This window comes from Drosophila willistoni (genome assembly GCF_018902025.1).
Source record: "Drosophila willistoni isolate 14030-0811.24 chromosome 2L unlocalized genomic scaffold, UCI_dwil_1.1 Seg168, whole genome shotgun sequence".
NCBI classification, from domain to species: Eukaryota; Metazoa; Arthropoda; class Insecta; order Diptera; family Drosophilidae; genus Drosophila; species Drosophila willistoni.
This window is the reverse complement of record NW_025814047.1, coordinates 13,519,907-13,528,761: the sequence shown is the minus strand read 5'-3', so window position 1 is coordinate 13,528,761 and position 8,855 is coordinate 13,519,907.

Here is an 8,855-nt window from a genome sequence, read left to right as displayed (position 1 = left end):
TCAGGATGGGGGCATTACAAGAGTCAATGCCCGAAACCAATGAGACCTCCGAATTCATGTTTCAAGTGTGGCATAGTGGGCCACATCTACAAGAACTGCCCGTCTCGAATTGGAAATGCCACCAATTTCATTGCTGCCGCCGCTGATGAAGCAGGAGTTCGACTAGACCATTTACAACTGGTGAGTGTTGCTTTTGTTTGTGATGAAGTGCAAGATAGGAAATTTATAGATATGTTTTCTCTCCTTGATTCGGGCAGCCCAAAGAGTTTTATCCGTCAATCTGAAGTCCCCTCCAACTGCCGTCTTAGCCACCGTACATTGAACTGCCGTGGCCTAGGAAATAGCCAACTTCTGTCCTTAGGCCAAGTCCAGTGTAGGGTTCGCCTCCGCAACACACAGATAATACATACGTTTGAAGTCCTGACGAACCAAGCAACCGAACTGCCGATGATTATAGGTAGAGATCTTCTGTATAAAATTAATATTAGACTATGTAAACTGAAAGAACTGAAATATGAAAAAGAATCGTTAATACTCATGAATAAACAGACTGAATGTATAAATCCAAAACTTACAAAACTTGCTGTTCTGAAGTCCTTTGATATATTTATGGAAGAGAGAGTGATACTGCCGTATGATAGGAATGAGATTGTATCTGCCGAATTGTTGTCTGATTCTCCCCTTCCGAAAACTTCTGCTGTACCTTCGGAAACATTGAACGATGCACTTATGGCGATAAATGCCATTGAGCTCCCTGCTGTCAGTGAATTAGACTTTGATATAGAGCCCGCGTTACGGGAAGAGCAAACCGCAGCCCTTAAGTCTATTATTTCCACTTCGTATGTACAAGTTGATCCAGATTTAATCAAGCCCATGAACTATGAGATGAAAATAGAATTGACTAGCCAAACTCCGATTTTCTGCCGCCCCCGCCGTCTGTCGCACCACGAACGCATCGAGGTGCGTGAGATTTGTGACGATCTCTTGAAAGCTGGCATTATTCGCCACAGTAGTTCCCCTTACGCTGCCGCGATTGTCCCTGTACGCAAAAAGGATAACACCCTAAGAAAGTGTGTAGATTACCGCCCGTTGAACAAAATTACAGTTCGAGATCATTTTCCGATTCCTCTGTTAGATGATTGCATTGAACATCTGGGTGGCAAATCATTCTTCACTATCTTGGACTTGAAGAACGGTTTCCACCATGTGAAAATGCACCCAGACTCAATCAAATATACCGCCTTTGTAACCCCTGATGGCCAGTTTGAATATGTACGCATGCCCTTCGGACTTTGTAATGGCCCTTCCGTGTTCGCTAGATTCGTTTATTTTGTCCTTAAGGAATTTATAAACCGAGGTCAACTGGTGATATATATGGACGACATTCTAGTCGCGTCGCATGACTTTGAAACCCACCTTGAGATTCTGAAGGAAATATTGTATGTGTTAAGAGTGAACGGGCTATGCCTGAAGCTGACTAAATGCCGTTTTGCGTATAGGGAACTAGAGTACTTGGGCTACTTAGCCAATTCCGCCGGTATCACGCCTAAACCAGCTCATATTCAGGCGATACGGGATTTGCCCATTCCAAGGGATAGCAAGGAATTAGAGCGTTGCCTAGGCCTATTCTCATACTTCCGCCGATTTGTATCAGGTTTCGCTAAGATTGCGTGTCCGCTGTCCCGATTGTTAAGAAAAGATACCCCTTATGTCTTCTCCGATGAATGCCTTGAAGCTTTCCGAACACTGAAGTTGAAATTGATCGAATCCCCCGTGTTATCTATTTACAACCCGAAGTCTGAAACAGAGTTACACTGCGATGCTAGTTCAATTGGTTTCGGAGCAGTGCTCCTCCAGAAACAAACAGACGGTAAATTACACCCAGTGTCCTACTTCTCTAAGATGGCCTCCGCCGCGGAATCGAAACTACACAGTTCTGATCTAGAGACGTTAGCTATAGTGTATTCCTTAAAACGTTTTGAGACATACCTTAAGTTCATCCCGTTCAAAATCGTGACCGATTGTAATTCCCTTGCGCTGACACTGAGAAATGGTGGACATTCCGCCAAGATTGCTCGCTGGGCCCTGCTGTTGGAAAACTATAACTACACGATTGTACACCGCTCGGGGGTTGGTATGCCCCATGCTGATGCTCTAAGCAGAATAGAAACTGCCGCATACGTTGACGATATAAACCTCGACTTCCAACTGCAGTTAACCCAGAACCCTGAGATTGTCAAACTCCGAGATGAGTTAGAGAAATATGAGATAGCGAATTTCGAACTGCGAGATGGAGTAGTGTACCGCCTGTCCTCGACGAGTGTACCCCAACTTTATGTCCCTTCCGAAATGATAAATCATGTCACGCGAGTAGTGCACGAGAAGCTTGGCCATATGGCCACGGAGAAATGTTGTGCACAGATCAAGAAGCATTACTGGTTCCCGTGTATGAAGTCTTATGTTAACAATTACATTAAAAATTGCCTCAAGTGTATCTACTACTCCGCGTCCGCTTCGGACCACCGTGTCACGCTACATAGTATTCCGAAAGTGCCCCTTCCGTTTGATACCGTCCACATTGACCATTTGGGCCCCCTTCCGTCCATACGTTCTAAGAAAAAGTATCTTCTGGTTGTCATTGATGCTTTCACCAAATTTGTGAAGCTGTACCCTGCCGCCACGACTAATTCACGTGAAGTATGCCAGACATTAGAATCTCAGTATTTCGCAAATTACAGTAGACCCCGCCGAATCATCAGTGATCGAGGTACCTGCTTTACTTCCTCCGAGTTTGAAGAATTTCTGAAGGCCAATAATATAATTCATGTGCTGAATGCCACTGCCTCACCCCGGGCCAACGGCCAAGTCGAGCGGGTTAACCGCGTGTTGGGCCCCATGTTGGGTAAACTGACGGAACCTGTGGACCACGCAGATTGGGTCCAACAACTGCCGAACATAGAGTTTGCATTGAATAACTCCGTCCACTCCACAACCAAATTTGCCGCTTCCGTACTTCTATTCGGTGTTGAACAACGAGGTGTGGTAGTAGACAACTAACCGAACGGTTGGGGGAGAGAACTGAGGAGGTCGATGCCTCAGAGGTAGACGTCCGGAGATTAGCCTTCCGTAACATTGTTAAGTCCCAAGAATATAATTCGGAATATTATTCGAAGCATCACCTCCCTGCCGTTAGTTTTGAGGAGGGGGATTTAGTAGTTATTAAGAATGTGGATACTTCGGCAGGCACGAACAAAAAGCTTATCAGGCGGTATCGTGGTCCGTATGTGGTTCATAAAAAACTTCCGAATGACCGATATGTTATCCGGGATGTAGAGGGCTCCCAAATCACCCAACTACCATATGATGGGGTCCTAGAAGCCTCCAAATTAAAGCTATGGGTTGTCCCTGATCAAGATTGCACTTCTGATAGCCAAACAAAGGCGACACCAGCCACTTAAGATTCTTATTTACCCCCCTTCGTTGTTAACAATTGGAATCGAGGTCGATTCCTCGTCAGGACGGCCGAGTTGTAAGATTCCAATTATTAGTTTTTCTTCTGCATAGGAAATAACGAAGATATTGATCAAAGTCACTGTTTTCCACCGATTGTTCCTATGGGAGCTATATGATATAGTTACCCGATCCTTATCAAATTTAGCACAGCCATTAACAGATATATTAAACTAACAAATGTTTAATTTGAAAGCAATCGCGTCAAAAGTAACGAAGTAATTGACAGTTGTCAAATTGACAAAAGTCACTGTTTTCGAAAGATCTTTCCTATGGGAGCTATATGATATAGTCACCCGATCTCGATCAAATTTGGCATAGTCGTTTATATTTCATGACAATAGCTCAGAAAATAACAAAGTTATTGAGAAAAGTCACTGTTCGTGACTTTGTCATGTGTATGGGAGCTATATGATATAGTGATCCGATCCGGCTAAATCCGAGATATACAACGCCTGCAGTATATACAAGCCTACATGCAAAATTTCAGCTCTGTAGCTCTAACGGTCTAGGAGGAGTTTGCGTTGATCCAGACGGACGGACGGACGGACGGACGGACAGACGGACGGACGGACATGGCTATTTCAACTCGTCTCGTCGTGCTGATCAAGAATATATATACTTTATATGTTCGGAGATGCTTCCTTCTATGCGTTGCACACTTTTGACCAAAATTAATATACCCTTTTTGCAAGGGTATAAAAACCCCGATAACCTAAACTTAGAACATTTAAATGAAGAAGAACGGAAAGAAATTGAACTTATTTTACAACGGTATAGTGAACTATTTTTTAAAGAAGGAGACATATGACGAGTACGACAGAAATCGAACACGAAATACGGACAACCACAGACGAACAACTAAATTCAAAACTTTACAGGTATCCACCACAACATGAGGAAGAAGTACGGAGACAAATAAAAGAAATGACAGAACACGGTATAATAAGAAAAAGTAGTTCAAGATATTCAAGTCCTTTGATAGTCATACCGAAAAAAATAGACAACTCAGGCAAAAAAAAATATCGAATTGTAATTGATTATAGAAAGTTGAATGAAATTTCCATAGATGACAAGTTCCCGATCCCTGATATTGCTGATGCATCGGTTTTTTCCACAAACTTTTCTATATTCAGACGTGACCGGATTTCTCGCATAGGCGGTGGCGTTCTGAAAGCTGTTGATGCTGCTTTATCATCTCGAAATGATTCAATTTTCTAGTACCCAGGAGATTGAGTTTGTCGGTGTTAAAGAAAATTTTAAATCTTTTACTGCTTTTATTACTTGTTCCTATATTCCACCATTGTCAGACATGGTGGTATATTTAAATCATTTAGAGGCAATTCAGTTTGTCTCCTCTTTAGTTTCCAGTCAAGACATGCTCATAGTTGTAGATGATTTTAATTTACCCGCTTTAGCATGGTCACCAACAGATGAATGTACTATGTTGCTGCCCTCTTTGTCACATGACATTATTGATGGCCTTCTAGGTTTATCTTTATCCCAAGTCAATCCTGTCTTAAATTCTAATGGAAAATCGTTAGATCTTATTTTTGTATTGGATTCTATTTATTGTGAGGTTTCTAGGATCGAACCATTTGTTCTTCCAGAAGACAAATTTCATCCTACATTAAATTTAAAAATTGATTTGCCCTTGCTTCCACCATTACTTGGTTCAAATAAGTTACCTCTAACTAGGTGCTTTCGTAAGACTGACTTTGCCAGCCTTAATGAAAACATTGATACTACCGATTGGTCTTATCTGTACAATTGTAGAGATATGAACTCAGCTTTTCGTTTTTTCTATGATACTCTGAATTCACTTTTTGATATTTGTGTGCCTCTTGGTAGGCTGGAGCGGCTTAACAAACCTCCCTGGTTCTCTCGATAGTTATCCAATTTGAAAAATGTGAAGACACGATATTATAAGAAATTTCGAAAACACGTCGTTCATTATGCTCTGTATACACTCGCTCGTTCAAAATTCATGATGCTTAATACACAATGCTATATGAATTATCTTCAGCGGTGTAAGCTTCAGTTTTCTTCTGACCCTAAACAATTTTATAATTTTGTTAATTCTAAACGTAAGACCTCTGTGCACCCATCTTTTTTGTCTTTCCAAAATAAAAAAGCGAGTACTGATCAGGCAATTGCCGATATGTTTGCGAGTTTTTTCAAAACAACTTATTCCTCAACGGAATATCGAGCAAGTCCGTATCGTTATCATTTAAAAAAGGCTAATTGCATTTTCATTCCAGCGATTGATGAAAGTTCTCTTCTAAGCGAACTTAAACTAGTTAAACCTGTTTATTCTCCGGGGCCAGATGGTCTTCCTGAATGTGTACTCAGGTTCTGTGCAAACGCATTGTGTAAACCCATTTTAGAATTGTTTCTATTGTCTGTCAAATCTTCCTCTTTTCCATCTATTTGGAAGGAGTCGTATATCATTCCTCTGCATAAAAATGGCAAAAAGTCCGAAGCCTCTAACTATAGGGGTATCTCAAAAATATCCGCTATTCCGAAAGCTTTTGAGAAAATTATAACTTCTCAATTGCAACATTGTTGCAGCTCACAACCACTAACCTTTTAGAATTTACATCAATAATTATCAAAGGGTTCAAAAATGGTAAACAAACTGATGTCATATACAATTCAACTGCCGCCGTATACAGACGTGTTTTTAATGCACTCCGCAAATATTGAGTGTAAAAAAAAAAGACTGCGTATGCAAAAATTTGTGTAGGGCTCTTAGATTGCTCTAATAGCAATAAATACTAAGTTGCAACAACAAAGTGCGTAATTTTTACAAAAGCCATGTCCACCAATTCGGGCCCAAGCTCTCTCGATCCCCACCAGCAACAGCTACAAGAACTAATTGTACAACAACAACGTGAGCGTCGCCTCTCGGTCCAAAGCAACAATGCGTACTTTTCGGTGGTGTCGCCGACCCCACCGAATGCTAACGTAAGCAATAACACCGAAAGTGCCAGCCACTCAGCAATTAACAGCAACTTACCGTGGAGAGAGCAGTGTGCTTCTTCATCAATATCGATAACTGGGTCACCGATTGCACCGACCAGCACCGTCAGCTCGTTGACAGCAACTACTGCAACGTCTGCCGAAGTATTGACCTGCCTCAGGCCGTCAACGACAAGTCGCCCAGAGTCAGCCACAATAGTAAACCCAACGACTTCTGTCCAAACTGGAATGGATAGATTGCCGATCAGCAAGACTATCAAGCCGGAGCTGTAGATAAAGTTAAATCGGCTAGACCACCCCCTTTATACATCCGTGGAGCCAACTGCAGCGCCCTGATTTCGAAGCTAGTAGAAACAGTAGGGGCAAATAACTTTGTTGTAAATTAAAGAAATTAAATGTCAAACCCAAACTGAGCAAAATTTCCGCATCATCGAAAAGTACCTCCGTAATGCTAACATCAACTTCTATACCTACCAACTAAAAAGCAGTAAAGGGCTCCAGGCTGTGTTAAAGGGGATTGAGCCATCGGTCCCTACTCAAGAAATAGCAGACGCGTTGGTCGAAAAAGGGTTTGCGGTTAAGTCCGTTGTCAACATCATCAACAGGAACAAAGTCGCACAGCCGCTCTTTAAAATCGAGCTCCAACCAAATGCAAAGCGGTCAAAGCCAAATGAAGTGCACCCAATCTACAACCTACAGCTTCTATTGCACAGAAGAATCACCGTAGAGGAGCCCCATAAGAGACGCCAACCACCGCAGTGTAAAAACTGACAGGAATACAACCACACCTCAAACAATTGCAATCTTAGGTCAGTGTGTGTTGGCTGCGGCGAAACATCATGAAGATGGCATTTGCACCAAGGACAGAAACAACGTCACACTAAGACTATGCAGCAACTGTGGAGGGAACCACACGGCCAACTAAAGAGGATGTCCTGTCTTCAAGGATCTTAAATCACACCTAAACGGGCGCAAACCCCCAGCTGGACCAAAAATCACCTTCAACGCCTCCAAAACTACACCGGAGATATTTATCGCCAAGGCTGTTAGATCATCCAACATGACTGCTACAACCAGTCCAAGTGTATCTTTCTCTAGTGTGCTCCGAACTGGACAGACGGAGCCCGCGTAAGAGACCCCGTCACTCCACCATCTACAGAATCCGCAACCTAGCGCACCAGAGCTTGGCCAGCAAACTTCTAGTGGTTTAGAGGCCCTATTGATTTCACTCAATCAAAACATGACCACTTTTATGACGTTCATGCAAAACTGTATGCACGAACTGATGCGGAATCAAAACCTGCTTATCTAGAAGCTTATCGAGAATAAATAATGGCTTCCCTACGTCTATGTCTTTGGAATGCTAACGGCATCTCCAAGCACAAAAATGAACTGCAACTATTCCTAGACTCAAGTGAAATCGTCGTTTTGCTGATTTCGGAAACACATTTAACATCAAAAAATAGTTTTCAAATACCAAAATATACCTTCTCCGCAACAAACCATCCAGACGGAAAAGCTCATGGCGGGACTGGTATCCTAATCAAAAACCGTATAAAACACTCGTTCCTCAACAGATTTAAAACACAGCACCTACAAGCAACTGCTTTAACCGTCCAAATTAGCTGCGGCAACACTACATTGATTGCCCTGTACTGCCCACCACGCTTCTCAATCTCTGAATTTACCGATTTCTTTAACACACTCGGAGATCGCTTCATTGCAGCAGGGGACCATAACGCCAAACATACGCACTGGGGATCTCGCCTGGTAAATCCTAAAGGGAAGCAGTTGTACAACACAAAAGTTGCTGCTAGATTTAACTTCCGATCACTCTCCAGTGCTATTCACACTATTAACAAGACCTCAAGTACTTCATTGCAAATATAGTCTTACAAGCAACAAAACAAATTGGCTTAAATTAAATTTGTACATGAGTGCCCACATTGACTGTTCGGCGAAACTGGATGCTGCAGAGGACATTGATATGTGCGTCTCTGCACTTGAGTCGATGATGGGAGCTGCAGCAAGAGTATCTACTCCACATGCCTCTTCTTACACTTAACCTGTTGACAGGCCTACGAACCGGCGGATAGAACAATTAGTAACGGAAAAACGACGTCTAAGAAGAGAATGGCAGATTACTCGCTCACCAGCAGCAAAACTTCGCCTAAGGCATGCTAATCGCAACCTCTCCAAGGCGTTAAGACAAGAGGAAAGCTGGGCTCAAAGGATATACATAGAAAAGCTCAGTCCAACCAGCACTTAACATCCTCTGTGGAAAGCCCACCCAACTTTAAGCGCTCCTACAGAGACAATTTCACCGATAAGGAGTCCAACCGGTGGATGGGCCCGCAGTGACG